Raw genomic sequence first — 17,930 nt, 5'->3', positions numbered from 1 at the left:
GAACGGAGGGGTACAGTACGGCCGGTAGTGGGGGAACATACGGGGACGAAAATTTGCCGCTGAGCAGGTACACGGGGATGAGTTGGCGGCGAATCGTGAATCGCCCCTTTATTTTAATTTCCCGGAGTACTGAGTATAAAGCACACTTTCAACGAAGACGGTTAAAATAATTTCTCTTGAGATGAAAATGTAAATAAAGCCCTTCGCATTGATACAACTGATAGGAATAAATTGTGCTTCAGGGCGCGATAACTTGAAATATCAAATCGATATTTATATTCGTTATCTCGATTGTCAGACTACATCTCGTGAAAAAAACTCTTAAAACTTTTTAAGCATAATTTAAACTTTTTAAAAAATAAATTATAATTACGTTTCTCTGCAGTTTCATGAGTGTTTTAACTTTCGACTAGTTAATTTTCTTCGCGTTCCTCCATTTTCCTAGCTTAATTAATTTCCTTTTTTAAATGAATTCGCTTCTCTATTCTAACATAATATCCATCCATGATCCTTTCTTGCATCCTCGATATTTTTCAACGTATCTCCCATTATTACATTGCTCTTCTTTCTGTTATCTCCGCAATTTTCTTCCTTATCTTGAGTCTTTTTACATCTTGCAATTTCCTATCGAATTTTTGTCTTTTACCTTTGAAACTGAAGTATTCGGCAATATAAACTTATCTTCTTTACTCAAAAGCCGTAAAGAGTTCTAAAAATGTAACAAAGTTCCTGTTTTCTAAATTGTAGAAAAGAGTTTTGTAAGGCTCTTTTAAAATAGATTCCAATTTCAAATAAAAATCGGGAAGGAAAGCAAAGTTTTCATTCCAATATTAATATTTTGCTGTGAACTTTTTTACATCTTTTCTCTCAGTAAAAGAGTGTTTCTGAATCAAGAGAACCTTATTTAAAATGTGACTTAAGTTCTAAACGGTCAAATGAACAAAATCACTTTCTTGTGATTTCCCAATTGCAAATGTACAAGAAGATTTGAAAGTTTATAATAAAAAAAAAAACTAAATCACGTATGAACTTGTTATAACTTCTATTCTGAAACACTTGAACTAATTAATAAATAAATGATAAACGGTATTTATTTTTATCATTCGCAATGTGATGAAGAAAAAAATCTAGTTGCAATTATCGACTAGCTTATAGAGGAAGGAAAAGAATTTTAAAACAAGTACCAATCGAAACGAGGTAGCTTCTCAAGTGATATTGAACGATGCGCTCCCGGAAACAAATATTTGCACGGATATAAAACAGATCAAAGGACTCGTGGAACAAAGGAACGAAGAAAAAGAGATAAATGCAAAATCCTATTTCCCAGCACCTATAATGACAATTTTCTCACGGCTTTGCTACTGTTACCCTCTTGTAATAGATACAACTTTAATTACCCGTGCAGAAATTGACACTTTACATCCCGATTACCGACCTGGCCCCGATCCAATTTCCTGTTCTGGACCCGAGTTAGTAAATTTCTATGGGCCCGACCAGGGCCAGGCCTGGTTGCCATATTTAAAATTTTTTAAAAACTAGTGAAAATACATTTCTAGAATTTTATGACATTTTTTTACTCTCTAAATCTGAATTAGTAAAAATGTTTACTAATTTGAATTAGTGGCTCACTTTTTGCTTATGAATTAGTAAAATTTTACTAATTATTAGTAACTTTTACAAAAAATTAGTAAAATTTAACTAATTCTAAAGCAAAAAGTGAGTCTCTCTTAAATTTTACCGTAAAATGAGGTAAAGTCGGCGTTTGCAGGTAAAGTCGGCCGGCGCTTTAAACACTTAAATATTGTATTTCATTTATTAATTTACATTAATTCTAACTACATTTTTAATAAAACTCGGATTTCTTCTGGAAAAAAGTAATAGTTAAACTTTAAAATGATTTAAAGCGTCGGCCGACTTTACCCTCAAACGCCGACTTTACCTCATTTTACGGTACTAATTGTTAGTAAAACAAGCCCTAATAATTAGTAAAATTTAACTAACTCAAGCAAAAAGTGAGTCACTAATTTAAATTAGTAAACATTTTTACTAATTAAGATTTAGAGAGTAAACGAAACAATTATTCAAATAATTTTTTTCAACTTTTATTTCATTTTCATTTAATAAAGTGTTTTTTAAAATGCAGATTCATAAAATAAAATAATATTGATTAATTTTATTGTTTTATTTATCAATTAGAGATAAATAATTATAATTTATTGAAAATTTTGTAAGCGTTTTGGTTTTCGGTCTTTGGCTCAAAGAAGAATTTTTTCAGCTTGCCTTTTTTTATTTAAAATCCTATCGTCACAAATTTATTCTCCGGATCTTTTGTTTTGTTTACAATTTAAAGTACCGAGAGTCACTTCCCGAAATTATGAACCTTTTAATTTACCTTTGTTGCGCAGTGATTTCGGAAGTATTTCTCCAATGTACTTTTCATGTTATCATGTAAATGCTATTTTTTCTACGTTAAAGCCTAATTTAGATTTATTCTTTGCATCTGGCACCGACTTTATAAAAACTTTAAATTTATTCTTAGATTAGATTTATAATTTTTTTTTTGTATTAAAATTGTAGTTGCCCATTAATGGTCCTTTAGGACTGCGGGTGTTGGTGTTTAAATAAATAAATAAAATTACAATTACTATAAGATCGGGCAAATAACCATGGCCCTGGTCGGGTCCCGACCGATCGGGACCGGCCCGGTCAAATTTTCTGCACGGGTATAATAATTATACTAAAACTTAAGTATATTGTTGATAAAGCTACAAAATCGAATATCATAGAGGTTCAAATGATTACTTTATTCAATTTTTGACTATTCTATCTCATAAATATTCCAACATTCGACCAATTAAAAATTCAATCAAATCGATATTTAAAAGATTCTTAGTTCTTGGTTAATTTTGACTGTTGCATTGAATTTTCCAAAATTAACAACAGATTCATAATCAACTGCTCAAATGACTCGAGTTGCAACCTAATGCGTTTAAATTTATTAGTTCACCAAATTATGCCCGCTACTTAGAATTTTCAGAAACAAATGTCAAATTTACATTTACCGAACAAGTGACATTAAATTTGAAAAAACTTGATATCAAAAGTTTTTATTACTCCCGGCTAAATGACAACTATAAATAAAAAATAACAAAAGGAAGAATTCGTTATATAATAAAAAACAGATAAAAAGTTATATAAAATTTCAGTTTTCTTAGCCATATGGAATCATTATTACTGACATTTCCTGGACACCATATGGCGTCCCTGGTACTCAAGAGGTTAACAAAGGTATCCTAAAGCAGAACATTTCATAGTTGTATCCATCCGTGAGGAGCTATAAACCTGGAAAACTTTGGAGAACACTTTGAAATGTTCTATTTTAGGGAATTTTCTCTAATTATTTATACCAAGTTTACAGTTTTCGTATTAAGTTTTATTTTTATTCACAAGTTTCTATTAAATAAAATCAAAAAAAATAATAAGAAATCTTAATACAAATATGTCTAATTAGAATTTTGAAATAGTTAGGTCCTTCGATTAAAGACTAGATAATCTTTCAATAAATGCATAACCGCGGTTGAAAAATTGAAACGGTTTCAATTTTTGATTTAAGACGAATCAGATTTCCATAGTGTTGGTTACCGCAAACCATGTTTTTCAGATGGACGTCACTTTGACCAGACCTAACTTTGGAACTATTCAATATTTTTACCCTTTTTTTAAATTCAAGTTTAAATAAGGGTCAGTTGGGGTAAATGGGGACAAGAGGTTTTGGAGCTTAATTTATAGTTTTAAAATTAAATTCAACGTCAATGTTTTGACCTCAGATCACCTGCAAGAGGTTTTGAGTATTTCCAAGCTTTTATCTTGACAATTGGCAGCAAGATAAAAAAGTTATCGCTCAATGCATAAAAACTTGAAAATCAAAGTCAAACTGTTTCAGTATTTTGTCTCGTATTTGAAAAAAACAGACTTAAAAATCATACACAAATTTTTTTCTTATTCCTTATGACTTCCATAACAGAAATTCACTTGAATTTTTGATTTTTGTTAATTTTGTTAATAATGACAAGCTGTCACCATTTACTCCAAGAATTTGAAAACTCGGGGTAAATAGGGACAGCTTGTCATTATTAACAAAATTACCAAAAATCAAAAATTCAAGTGAATTTCTGTTATGGAAGTCATAAGGAATAAGAAAAAAATTTGGGTATGATTTTTAAGTCTGTTTTTTTCAAATGCGAGACAAAATACTGAAATAAAAAAAAATAAAAAAATTTCAATTGGTTCAACTATTATATATCTACTACAAATTTTTTTCAAGTTTTTTCATCCCTTAATACAGTAATATACTTAAGAAAACTTTTTTCTTAAAACTTTCTTAGAAACTATGTTGTCCCCATTTACCCCGAATTTTATGAAATTTTCTAAATTTTGGGGTAAATTGGGACAGTCAGTTTCATGCGTTTAAAGTTTATCTAAATTTTTTTCTGATGCCTAAAATTAATCCTGGGAACGTAAATAACAACTTAAAAAAATATAAACCCGCAAATATTACCTTTTAAAGGAAGAAACTTACGTAATATGTGAAAAATAGCGATTTTGTCCCCATTTACCCCGACTGACCCTATGTACTTTTAGTTAATAAATCGATATTTTAAAAACACTTAATGGTTTACGAGGAAAAAATTCATGAAAAATGTCTATTTTTTGGCGCTACAACTACGAGTGCCCCCTTAAAGGAAAATATTAGCGTTTTCTAAGATGTTTAGAATTCATTAATATTCATAATTCATAATCATTACTAAACTTTTTGGAATAGAAACCTAAAAATTTCTATTTATTCCTACGGTAATAGAAATTATTCCAATTGTTCTATACTCAGTCCGAAATCTCAATTTTCATTTTTCTCCGTGGATCGAATTATTGTTTAACAAGAGATGTACTGTCACCCTATGAAGTTTAGATTTTTTCGCTCATCGAATTATTGTTTAACAAGACTAAATGTATTGAAGTTACATTACAGTTTTACGAGTTATGTAAAGATGATGATTTTCTGTAGTTATATTAAACTGATATGTTTTATCAAATATTTTTTTATTCCAAAATTTTATTGAAATAAATTTTGTTCCAAATAGATAAAAAAAAGTAAAGGCATTGGAGTAAATAGTAATGAAGTATATATAGGTAAGGAAAGTAATTGATTAGTTAGGAGAGCTACTATACGTTTACATGTGCTTGATGTCACTATTAAATTTAAGGGAGGAGATCCGTGTTTGGTCAATGAATGACATACACGCACAAAGGGTTATATAGGAAAGAAAGCGATACAAGAAAGAAATCATCCAAAATCTCTAAAGCATACAAAGTTTAATATCAGACTGTTTCTCTAGAATGTTTTATTACTTTTTAAAGGTGTGCCCTGTTTACTTTGAGTCATTTTAAAAAGTATACTTCAAAATTTTTTCTCAACAAATATGGAGAGGAAGAATAAAAAATTGAAAATTCTAAAACATAGGGTTAATTTTTTTAAACAACCTTTAATTATGCAAAAAATATAGATATAATAAAAAATTGTCTATATCTAAAAGAAATCATCAAAATAAATAAAAAAAACCATCAAGAATTATATATTTTTTTAACCTTCGCTTGACAAGATGCCCACCCAGGGTGGGCCAGACAAATTGAAATTGCCATATCTTCTAAAGTTTTGCCTTAATTGAATCGCGATTTTAACCCAATGGGAAAAATACCATTGGCGTATTAATGGCCCAATAATGGGAGCCAGGGATGCCAATATAATTCCAATAATGGCACCCAATAATGGACCATTATTGGTAAAGTCATGGGCTGTCCACGCCGATGCCAATGATTGGCAACCATCATTGGCAAATTATTGGCAACCAATAATTAGCCAATATTAAAAATTTTAATAATAATTTAAAAAATCAATAATTTAAAAAAAAATTTATATTTTTATTATTTTTTAATAGTTATTATTATTATTATTTTATTTTTAATAATTAAATTAAAATAAAAAAATGGTCATCAAAGTATTAGTGAAACTATTTCTTCCAAAAAAGAGTTTGTCTCAAATCCAATTAATAGGAGAGACATCGGGCAGAAAAAAATTTCGACGAGAAAAAAATTTTAGATCACTGCTTATATACCAATCAAGTGGCATCTCAACTGCGAGAAACAGTGATGTTCGCCCTCCCTTTGCGGCGTTGAGTGAACTAAAGTCCAGAGCTGAGCCATCAGCGCAGCGCGGGAACATTTAAAAAATTTGATTTTATTAGCTATTTTATTTTATAATAATTAACGAATTATTAAGTATGACATTATGTTATTAATAATTATTAATGACATTAATTATTTATTAAGTTAATTATTTGTCATATTTAAAATAAAATAAAATATCTAATAAAATCAAATTTTTCAAATGTTCCCGCGCTGCGCTGATGGCTCAGCTCTGGACTTTAGTTCACTCAACGCCGCAAAGGGAGGGCGAACATCACTGTTTCTCGCAGTTGAGATGCCACTTGATTGGTATATAAGCAGTGATCTAAAATTTTTTTCTCGTCGAAATTTTTTTCTGCCCGATGTCTCTTCTATTAATTGGATTTGAGACAAACTCTTTTTTGGAAGAAATAGTTTCACTAATACTTTGATGACCATTTTTTTATTTTAATTTAATTATTAAAAATAAAATAATAATAATAATAACTATTAAAAAATAATAAAAATATAAATTTTTTTTTAAATTATTGATTTTTTAAATTATTATTAAAATTTTTAATATTGGCTAATTATTGGTTGCCAATAATTTGCCAATGATGGTTGCCAATCATTGGCATCGGCGTGGACAGCCCATGACTTTACCAATAATGGTCCATTATTGGGTGCCAATGGTTTTTTCATTGGCTCCCATCATTGGGCCATTAATACGCCAATGGTTACTCGTGGCAGTTTCCCATTGGGAAGTCACTGAACAAAATCTTAAGAACTTTCAAAAAATGTAAAAACAAATTTTTAAAAAAAATTTCTTCTTGATTATTTATAACTTTTATCAATGTATGTACGGAGATAACCGGGATGATTTAGATATTTTTTTAATTCTATTTTACAAAAAGACTTGAAATCATGCAGACTTTTCACTGTGAGTGTTTTATGATGTCAAATAATAGATATAAAAAATATTATATTGCATTTTTCATTTGTTTAAACAATTTATTGTTATTATTTATTAACTTTCTTTGTTCTGTACCTGGAAAGATGCAGTTTTTTTCTAATTTGCAATTTATCAAGCGGAATATAATAAAAGATAGATTTGATGTAAAATTATTAATTCAACAATTGTTTAAACAATTATTGTTATTATTTACTAACTTTTTTTGTTCTGCACCTAGAAAGATGCAGTTTTTTTCTAATTTTGCAATTCATCAAGCCGAATATAATAAAAGATAGATTTGAAGTAAAATTATTAATTCAACAATTGTTTAAACAAATAAAGTTAATAAATAACAACAATAAATTGTTTAAACAATCGTTTGAATACTAAATTCATATGAAATCTTCATGTTTATTATGTTGAGCTTGTTAAGTTGCAAAATTAGAAAAAAATTGCAACTTTCTTGGAACATTATACGAAAATTAATAAATAGTAACAATTATTTGTTTAAACAATTGGTTAAATAGAAAATTCATATAAAATCTTTGTGTTATTATGTTGTGCTTGTTAAGTTGCAAAATTAGAAAAAAATTACAATTTTCTAGGAATATTATGAAGAATGTTAATAAATAGCAACAATTATTTGTTTAAACAATTTATAATAATAGTTGTTGCAAAATGAATTATATATTTTATTTTATTTATAACCTTTGAATTAATAACTACGAAGAAAAGGTAACAAATTTATAAAATTCTTCTACTGTCGTATGTATATTTGAAAAAGTTATAAATTATTAATAATAAATTGTTTAAACAAATAAAAAATCAATAAAATATTAATAAAATATATTATTTGGTAACATATAACAATTTTGGAAAAAAACTGAATGATTCTAAGTCTTTATTGCAATATACAAAGAAGAAAACATTTGGCCCACCCTGGGTGGGATCTTGTCAACCGTGTATATAAAAAGTATCCAGTCCGGCGAAGGTTAAATTGTCGTCTTAGATTTTTTTCTACTTACAATAAAACTGTTAAGTAAGATAGGGAAAAAACATATAATATATACAGGGTGATTTTTATGTTCCGGACCCCCAAAATATCTTGAAAGGAAATAGTTTTTGAAAAAAATGTTGTATACAAAAGTTGTCAGGTTGAAAAAAATCTATTAAATTGAATAATTAAAAAACGGGCCCAGGGCCTTATGTGGGCCCTTCAGACAAAAAAGTAAATTTTTTAAATGGAACCAAGTATTTTCAAACTCAGATTCTTTTAGCCAGTGATTTCCTCTTTTCAGACATGTGGTAACTTGTGGGCCCAAAGTTAAATTTGGGCCCAAAATTCGATTTTTTGTGGTTTTAAAGGTGATTTTAGTGTAACTTAGTTCCAAGGGGTTTTCGGGGTCCCTGATTACAAATATGAAGTCAGTTTTTAAAAATTTTCAATAACGGACCCAAAATGACTAATTAAAAATGAAAAAAATTAAGGAAAATTATGAAACTTCATATTTTAGACTTACTAAGCCTGCTAATTGTTAATTCAATGTTACTTTTATTGCTGTTAATTTAGTATCATAAAACTTGGGGTAAAATAATTAATAGATTTTTTCAAATTTTAATATTTAGGGGCTTATAAGGCCCAAAATTAGATTTTCTTTGGTTTTAAAAGTGATTTTAGTGTGACTTAGTTTCGAAGGGATTTTCGTGGTCCCTGATTACGAATCTGAAATCAGTTTTTAAAAATTTTCAATAGCGGACCCAAAATGACTAATTAAAAATGAAAAAAATTAAGGAAAATTATAAAACTTCTTATTTTAGACTTATTTAGCCTTCTAATTGTTAATTAAATGTTACTTTTATTGCTTTTAAATTAGTATCATAAACCTTGGGGTAAAAAATTAGATTTTTACAAATTTTAAATTTAGGGGCTTATAAGGCCCAAAATTCGATTTTTTCTGATTTTAAAGGTGATTTTAGTGTGACTTAGTTCTAAGGGGTTATTGGGGTCCCTGATTAGGAGTCTGAAATCAGTTTTTAAAAATTTTTAATAACGGACCCAGAATGACTGATTAAATATGAAAAAAATGAAGGAAAATTATGAAATTTATTCTTTTAGACCTATTTAGCATTTTACTTGTTAACTTAATGTTACTTTTATTGCTTTTAATTTAGTATCATAAACCTTGGGGTTAAAAATTAGATTTTTACCAATTTTAATATTTAGGGGCTTATAAGGCCCAAAAATAGATTTTCTTTGATTTTAAAAATAATTTTAGTGTGACTTAGTTCCAAGGGGCTTTCGTGGTCCATGATTACGAATCTGAAATCAGTTTTTTAAAATTCAAAAAAGCGGACCCAAAAATACTGATTAAAAATTTAAAAAAATTAAGGGAAATTATGAAATTTCTTATTTTCAACTTATTTAGCCTTCTAATTGTTAATTCAATGTTACTTTTATTGCTTTTAATTTAGTATCATAAACCTTGTGGTAAAAATTAGATTTTTACAAATTTTAAATTTAGGTGCTTATAAGGCCAAAAATTAGATTAGAAAGTTCCCTGAAACTAAAATAACTCTTAAAACTACAGAAGATCCACTTTTGGAACCCATAAGCCCCCAAAATTTAAATTTAAAAAATAAACCAATCTTCCTTTTTGACCCCAAAGGATAGTAAATTTATAGCTGTGTAAAAGTAACATTAAGTTAACAAGTAAAATGCTAAATAGGTCTAAAATAATAAATTTCATAATTATCCTTAATTTTTTTTATTTTTAATCAGTCATTTTGGGTCTGCTATTTTGAATTTTTAAAAACTGATTTTAGATTCGTAATCAAGAAGCCCGAAAACCCATCGGAACTAAGTTACACTAAAATGAATTTAAAACTTAATTAGGGAACACGAAAACCCCTTAGAACTAATTCACACTAAAATCCCCTTTAAATCCAAAAAAATCGTTTTTTGGGCCTTATAAGCCCCTAAATTTAAAATTTGTAAAAATCTAATTTTTTACCCCAAGGTTTATGATACTAAATAAAAAGCAATAAATGTAACATTGAATTAACAATTAGAAGGGTAAATAAGTCTAAAATATGAAGTTTTATAATTTCCCTTAATTTTTTTCATTTTTAATCATTCATTTTTTGTCCGTTATTAAAAATTTTTAAAAACTGATTACAGATTCGTAATCAGCGACCCCGAAAACTCCTTGGCACTAAGTCACACTAAAATCACCTTTAAAACCACAAAATATCGAATTTTGTTGTTTAAAAATGAGTTTAAAAGAACTAAAAACAGAATTTTCAGCCTTATAAGCCCCTAAACATTAATATTAGTAAAAATCTATCAATTTTTTTTCCCTTAAAGTTTATGATACTAAATTAAAAACTATAAAAGTAACATTGAATTAACAATTAGAAGGCTAAATAAGTCTAAAATAAAAAGTTGTATAATTTTCCTTAATTTTATTAATTTTTATGTCATTTTTGAACCGCTGTTTTGAATTTTTAAAAATCGATGTCAGATTCATAATTTGGGACCCCGAAAACCCTTCGAAACTAAGTCACACTAAAATTATTTTTAAAACCAAAGAAAATCTAATTTTGGGCCTTATAAGCCGCTAAATATTAAAATTAGTAAAAATCTAATTTTTTACCCCAAGGTTTATGATACTAAATTAAAAGCAATAAAAGTAACATTAAGTTAACAAGTAAAATGCTAAATAGGTCTAAAAGAATAAATTTCATAATTTTCCTTCATTTTTTTCATATTTAATCAGTCATTCTGGGTCCGTTATTAAAAATTTTTAAAAACTGATTTCAGACTCCTAATCAGGGACCCCAATAACCCCTTAGAACTAAGTCACACTAAAATCACCTTTAAAATCAGAAAAAATCGAATTTTGGGCCTTATAAGCCCCTAAATTTAAAATTTGTAAAAATCTAATTTTTTACCCCAAGGTTTATGATACTAATTTAAAAGCAATAAAAGTAACATTTAATTAACAATTAGAAGGCTAAATAAGTCTAAAATAAGAAGTTTTATAATTTTCCTTAATTTTTTTCAATTTTAATTAGTCATTTTGGGTCCGTTATTGAAAATTTTTAAAAACTGACTTCATATTCGTAATCAGGGACCCTGAAAACCCCTTGGAACTAAGTTACACTAAAATTACCTTTAAAACCACAAAAAATCAAATTTTGGGCCCAAATTTAACTTTGGGCCCACAAGTTACCACATGTCTGAAAAGAGGAAATCACTGGCTACAAGAATCTGAGTTTGAAAATACTTGGTTCCATTTAAAAAATTTACTTTTTTGTTTGTAGGGCCCACATAAGGCCCTGGGCCCGTTTTTTAATTATACAATTTAATAGATTTTTTTCAACCTGACAACTTTTGTATACAACATTTTTCTCAAAAACTATTTCCTTTCAAGATATTTTGGGGGTCCGGAACATAAAAATCACCCTGTATATATATATATGTTATTTATCGGGCATTTATAAAAAAATATAAGAGTAAAATATTCATTATTAAGGAGGCAGTTGATGTAACTCGTCACGACGAGTATTCTCTCTTGTAAATTAATTAACTCGGCAAGGCGTAGGTGTGTGTAATAAGGAAATATTTCCAAAGCACGCGATGCCGGTTAAGGTTGGTCAAAACAAGGAACGTGCCTCGAGTAAACCTTATCCATTATAATCTCCCCCACCCAATTGAAAGTGTAACTTTGTGACGAAAAGCGTGATGATTTGAAAACTAAATCGAAATATTAAACAAAACAAAAAAAACTCGAGGTAACTATACTAGAACGTGAGTAGATTTTAAGGGGTAACTCCGGCGTGTTGAGGAAGGGACAAGGCGGAGAAGTGGGCTACCAACAAGGGGGCGAGTATCGACCCACTCACTGCGTTTCATTCCTCCTGTACCAAGAGAACGGAACAGTGGCGCGACACTACAACCCCTAATTCTTATACGTGGCTACTTTGACTCGTAGCTTTGAGAATTTTCAGCATCCGACTATATAACGTATCGAAAATGGGCCCTTTTTCTTTTAATTATAATTAATATAAGATGCCAAATTACCTTCTAAAAAATGGTGTTATCACTGAAAAAAAAATTAAATTGATTCAAATAATCGGTTACTTGGTATCTAATAAAATAATTTTTTTTCAGTGTACTTAAACGAAAATGAGACTTTTTTGCATTTTTAAAAGTAAAAACTAATACATAAAAATTATTATTTATTGAATATAACAGAATTTTTTAATGTTCTGCTTGTAGCGCTTGAAGAAAATAAGAGATCTATGGAACATGAACATTGTGACGATTTATTTTGCTTGGCATGGCAAAAACTGCAATTAAAAAATGAAGTGTCTTGTGTATATTTTATTTAAATATGAAATATGCCACGATTTGTGTTTAATAAAAATTCGTATGTATTCTATTTTCACGTTAAAGCATAAGTTTTCTCATAGAGAGAATCAATTTTCTCCTGCAAGTCTTACGAGTGGAGCGTGATGGCTCCTAAGTTGAAAAGAGGTTTCTAAGTGCGTTCATGTACAGTGGAATTGGACAAAATAAAATTCAATTCACATCTTGAAAACTTACAACTAAAATTTCAACTTTTTTTTGCTGAAAAAGAGATAAGGGAACACAAAGCGTCCCAGTGACCTATCACTTTTATTTTCATTTTTCTGCTGTGGCATTTGATTTATTTAAGGTCACGTCCTCAGTTTCATCTCACGTAAATAACGCAACTATATATTATTTAGCTTCACAAAATAAAGTTGAGCTTACTTCTTGTTAATGACATGGATGTTTGAACACTATTTGACGGAATTTTTATTAAACTTTATGCGAGTAAAAATAAAATGAAGCTGAACGTTTTTTATGCCTGATGTATACCAGAAGCTGTTTTGGTTTAGTAATATAAATTATTCTTTAGGGTAAACCTATTATCCACTCTGTTTAAGGAAATAATAAGATTTCTTATTGCTATTTGTATTAAAGAAAATTTCTCTCTGCACAACAAAGACATGGAAAAAAGTCAACGGCATTCTTCTCAATCCCTGCAGTACATTTATTATCTGTAGACATACTTTCATCATTGTTAGATTCTTTCCGTAGTTCATTTTATATTCAATAATATTCTTTTAGCAGCTTTATTCCTTTTCCGATAAGAATGAAAATGAAAGAAGGAAATTTTACCAAAAGAGGTTAATTAGCGATATTTGCACAATTTACATTCCTCAGAGTCTATTCTACGGAATTGAAGCCCTTTCAACATCCTGGAGACACATAATAACTCATGGGACAAGGATATCTCTCCTTTATTCACACGTCAATCAAGAGGGTTGTTTTACAAAAATTCAATACTATGGCTTTCAAGAGATTCCGAGTCAAGGATCATAAGTCTTTGTCAGTCGTTTTTGCTTCAAATCCCTCTTTAATGCAAAGAGATTTTCACTTTCTTGCATTTGATTCAGTCAGAGACAACGATTAAACAACATCCATTCATCTTAGTAATTGATGTCTAAAAAAGATGAAGCAATTTTTTCAATTGTAATCGTAGTGACAACAATATTTCTGTAGATACCACAACCATTTTAGAAGAAAAAATTGAGTACAATATACAAGTTTTAGAAAAATGATAGGTAATTGTTGCAAAACGTTAACTTGAAGAATGTTGGCTTTGTTCCAATCAGCAATTTGAGTGCGTCCAGAGGTTAGAAAAGACCGAGCAATTAGAAGCATTTCGCTTCAATCGTTCACTCTAACAATGACTATCGCTGCCGACCCACACACATAGAGCATACAAACGTCAAGATTCTAAATCCCCATCACACAACTACAACCGTGAAAACTACACCTACCGTAAATCTGCAGACTCTGAAAGTAGGGCTCGAATCTGATCCAATTGCCGCGCCTTGCCAAGGGGAAAACCTTGTTTCGCAGTTAAATTGCTTGTTTACTAACCCGTTTTACTTTTAAACAGATTTTGACCCCATCTTCTTGACTTTTGGATTCGCATATTCTTCGAAAAGCACACGACAGAGCAAATCAAAAAAATTCGCTTGGGGATTAAGGGAACTTGAACCTTTGAATTGTAAAACTCCATTTCACCAACATATATAATTCGCTAGATATTAAGACCATGCATTTTGACAACTCAAAAATAGGCTTTCAGAAAAAACATTTTTTCAAATGTATTTTATTTATTTATTGACATTTGTAACGTTGAATTTATGTTATTTATTATTATAATTTTAAGACAATCAACGTTAGCTAGATTTATTTAATTATTATTAATTATGGGCCAAAAGTTTTGAACGTTCAAATGAAGGAAATTTTTTTTGTAACTTCTTTAAGTACGAATTTTATTACAAAATATTGTTTTAAATATCGAAAAAGAAATTATTAATTTAGTATTTGTTTAATTTACAGTTTTATTTTACATTGACATTATAATTTTTAATAATTTATAGATCGAAAAAAATATTTTGTTCATTTGAACGTTCAGAACTTTTGGCTGATTATTAATTATGCCAAGACGCTAAGTTATTTTATGGAAAATAACAAAACCAAACAAGGAGGGGGTCCTTTATGTTTATTTCATAAACATTATGCTTCCTCATTGTGTGAAGCAAAAAATTCGCTTCCTCGTGAAGGAAGCAATGAATTTCTCCAATTCAATTGATTGATTTAAAAAATTTCGAGTTAAAAATGTTTTAAATTAATTAAATTTTTTGAAAAATAAAGAAAATTTTAATTAATTTTGAGTGTAACATAAACTTTATATATACGAATCGATTCGTTTTGATGCAAGGAATACAATTATTTTATTCATCAACTTGAATTTTAAAAACACACAAAATTTTTTAGCTAAAATATGAATTTTCGATTTTTCAATTTTTATTCATTCTCAAATTTTAAATCAAATCTATACTTTACATATACCAACCAATTCGTTTCAATGCAGGGAATAAAATTATTTTATATATAATCATGAATTTAAATAAACACATCATTTTTTAGCTAAAATGAGAATTTTTGATTTTTTAACTTTCATTAATTCTTTAAATTTCAATCAAATCTATACTTTATATACATCAATCGATTCATCTTGACATAAAGAAGACGATTATATTATATAATACCTTAAATTTTTCGATTTAAAAATTTTTTCAATTAAAAAAAAATTTTTGGAAAAAAGACGATAAAATTTTTTTTTTGGGTATTTTTAAAAATCCTCTCGTCATTTTTGAGAGATTAATGTGTTAAATAAGCCTACCAAATTTTACCCAAATCCATCAAAACCTGTTAAAGATATCGTGTTCACAAAAACTATCCACACACACATACACACACACACACATACATACATACATCCGGACAATTGATCAGGATCTCATATAACATGTTTCTATATAGAGGAAAATTTTTTTTCACCATTTTTAAAAATTTTATAAACGAAATGACTACATAGCTTCCTCCACGAGGAAGCAAAAATAGTTAAATAGCCCAAAAAGTAATATTTATAAATCTAATTAGGAATAACTAAACCAGCTCAGGAATTCCATTGTTACTTAACACTAACAATAGACCGCGGAGAGGGGGGATAAGGAAAAACACCATTAATGAAACAGAATTTAACAATAACACAATTTATTAATGTTTCACATTTTTAAATTTAGTTTTTACAAAATAAAAGAATAGAGGAAAACACTACCTCACTGAACCAGGACCACCACCAGGATGAGAATGAGAGAGTAAAAATGGCTATTAATCTGACGACTTTGGCAAGTTGGTTTGAATTGAATGAATTTATTATTTAAACAAAATAAAGTGAGTATCAAAGAAAACAATTTTTATAATTTAATATTTTATAGCCATTATGGCTGGATTCCCTCTCTGGTGTCGTTTATTTACAAAATTTATTTAAATTTATTATTTTTAGGTCGTTTGTATATACGCGACAAAATGCCGCGTTACAATACATACGCAAATTTTTTTATGGACATTCTTGGACTCCTTGTTATTCATACTGACAAACTATGTCAAAAATTTTGAATTCTGATCAATGCAGAGACAAAAGACTGATTTTATTAATACAGATAATAGATTATACTTTAGACGATGGATTATTAATAAGGTCAGTTCTCTTATCAAAATTTCCTCACATATATATTTTCTACAGGAAACTCTCTGGATACTTTGTGTATAAATAAGCCGCAGCCTTGATTTATATTTGAGCATTGAGCTATAATTTTTCAACAAACTTTTTTGTATGTAATTAGTAAGGTTTTACAACTTTCGAAATAGCTAAATAATAATAATGAAAAGAATTTGACGTTCAAATATCATTTACATCAAAGATGTTACAAAAAATATGGTTGTTCATTATACACTCGAAGAAATGTATATAATATATACTACTATGTGGGAAGTGAGAAAGTTACGAAATCGATCCCCAGTTCGAGAAAGTACGGTCTGATTGCAAAACCTAACCTGAAGAAATTGTTGAGACTTCGAACGAGTAGTCTGTAGAGTACTCGGTCGGGAATCAAGCTTGATTAGTTAATTTGAATTATTTCCATTCGGAAAACCAATGAGAATAATTTCTTGGATTGAAGGAACTAATCTTATTTTAATAGCGGATATTAAATCACAACGAATACAAATTATTTTGTGACCTTGCACAGTAAACCATATTTATAATTAGCACTGGTTAATTATTTTCCGTGGAGTTTCTGAAAGCAGAATGTAGTCCGTAATGTCACCACTGAGTCTAATACTATAAATTATTGCGACCATCGAGTCAATCATAAACTCATAAATTGAGATAAATGTCTTATCAATAATGTAATATTGGTATGTATGGAATTTCTCGATAGAGTTGACTATCTTACTCATGTAGCATGCCTCGACAAACCAAAATGCCTAATTTGACACAATACACCATCGATATTTCGGACATTCGATAATGTCACACTTTGTCAGAGACTATTTTGACATTTACCGAGAGAGAATTAGAGGAAATGAAAATAATTGATCCTGATCTGTCAAAGTGGAATTCATCAGAGAGAGTGTTGGATCCTGTGATGTGGTAGGGGATAATAATCTGCTGTCACATTTATGTACAGAGCCATTATCATATTACTATTCGGTGTACGCATCTCAATATAAACCGTGTCCCTTTGTAACATAAAAGGCACTAATTTATCAATATCGAATATTCTTCTTTGAAAATTAATAAATTGGTAAACATACATATATTTCATTAGTGCGGTCTTCGCTATTTGCTTTATATGTTTTTAAAAGCGTATGCAAAAATTTCAAAAATCCGAACAATAATAATTCCAAATTGATGCAATAACGAAAAATTAGAGTGAACGCTAATTACTTAAAATTAAAGTGATAATTATTCGAAAGTACACTGTAAAAAAATTAGGGAGTGGGGAGTTAAATTTTTCGAGTTAAAAATCAACTCAAAAAGGGAGTTAGTTAATAATTAAATTAACTCCTTAAAACTAACTCCCTAGGCACAAAATGAACTCGTAAAACCTTAACTCCTTTCACATCAACTCCCAAAGGGTGGGACTTTCATAGCATCCCCTAGGAAGTTGAAATTCAAGTCCTTTTTTTTACAGTGTAATTGTATTTTGCAACAACACTAATTATAATTAAAATAATTATTTTAATTAAAACTACAATCTCGATTGTTAAACATGACTTTTAATATCAAGCTGAGTTCCCTTT

At 28.9% G+C, this 17,930-nt stretch overlaps 1 protein-coding gene across 2 annotated transcripts in view; it reads right to left on the bottom strand.

Annotated features, from left to right (window-relative positions):
• Nucleotides 1-17,930, bottom strand: part of LOC127288845 (uncharacterized) — a 110,088-nt gene that overhangs the window by 65,765 nt on the left and 26,393 nt on the right. The gene's annotated exons all lie outside the window — the stretch shown is intronic.

Source organism: Leptopilina boulardi, unplaced genomic scaffold (genome assembly GCF_019393585.1).
Source record: "Leptopilina boulardi isolate dan_hultmark-lab unplaced genomic scaffold, ZJU_Lbou_2.1 LbouV2_396, whole genome shotgun sequence".
NCBI lineage: Eukaryota > Metazoa > Arthropoda > Insecta > Hymenoptera > Figitidae > Leptopilina > Leptopilina boulardi.
The sequence above is the reverse complement of the archived record's forward strand: the minus strand, read 5'-3'. Positions and strand labels throughout refer to the sequence as shown.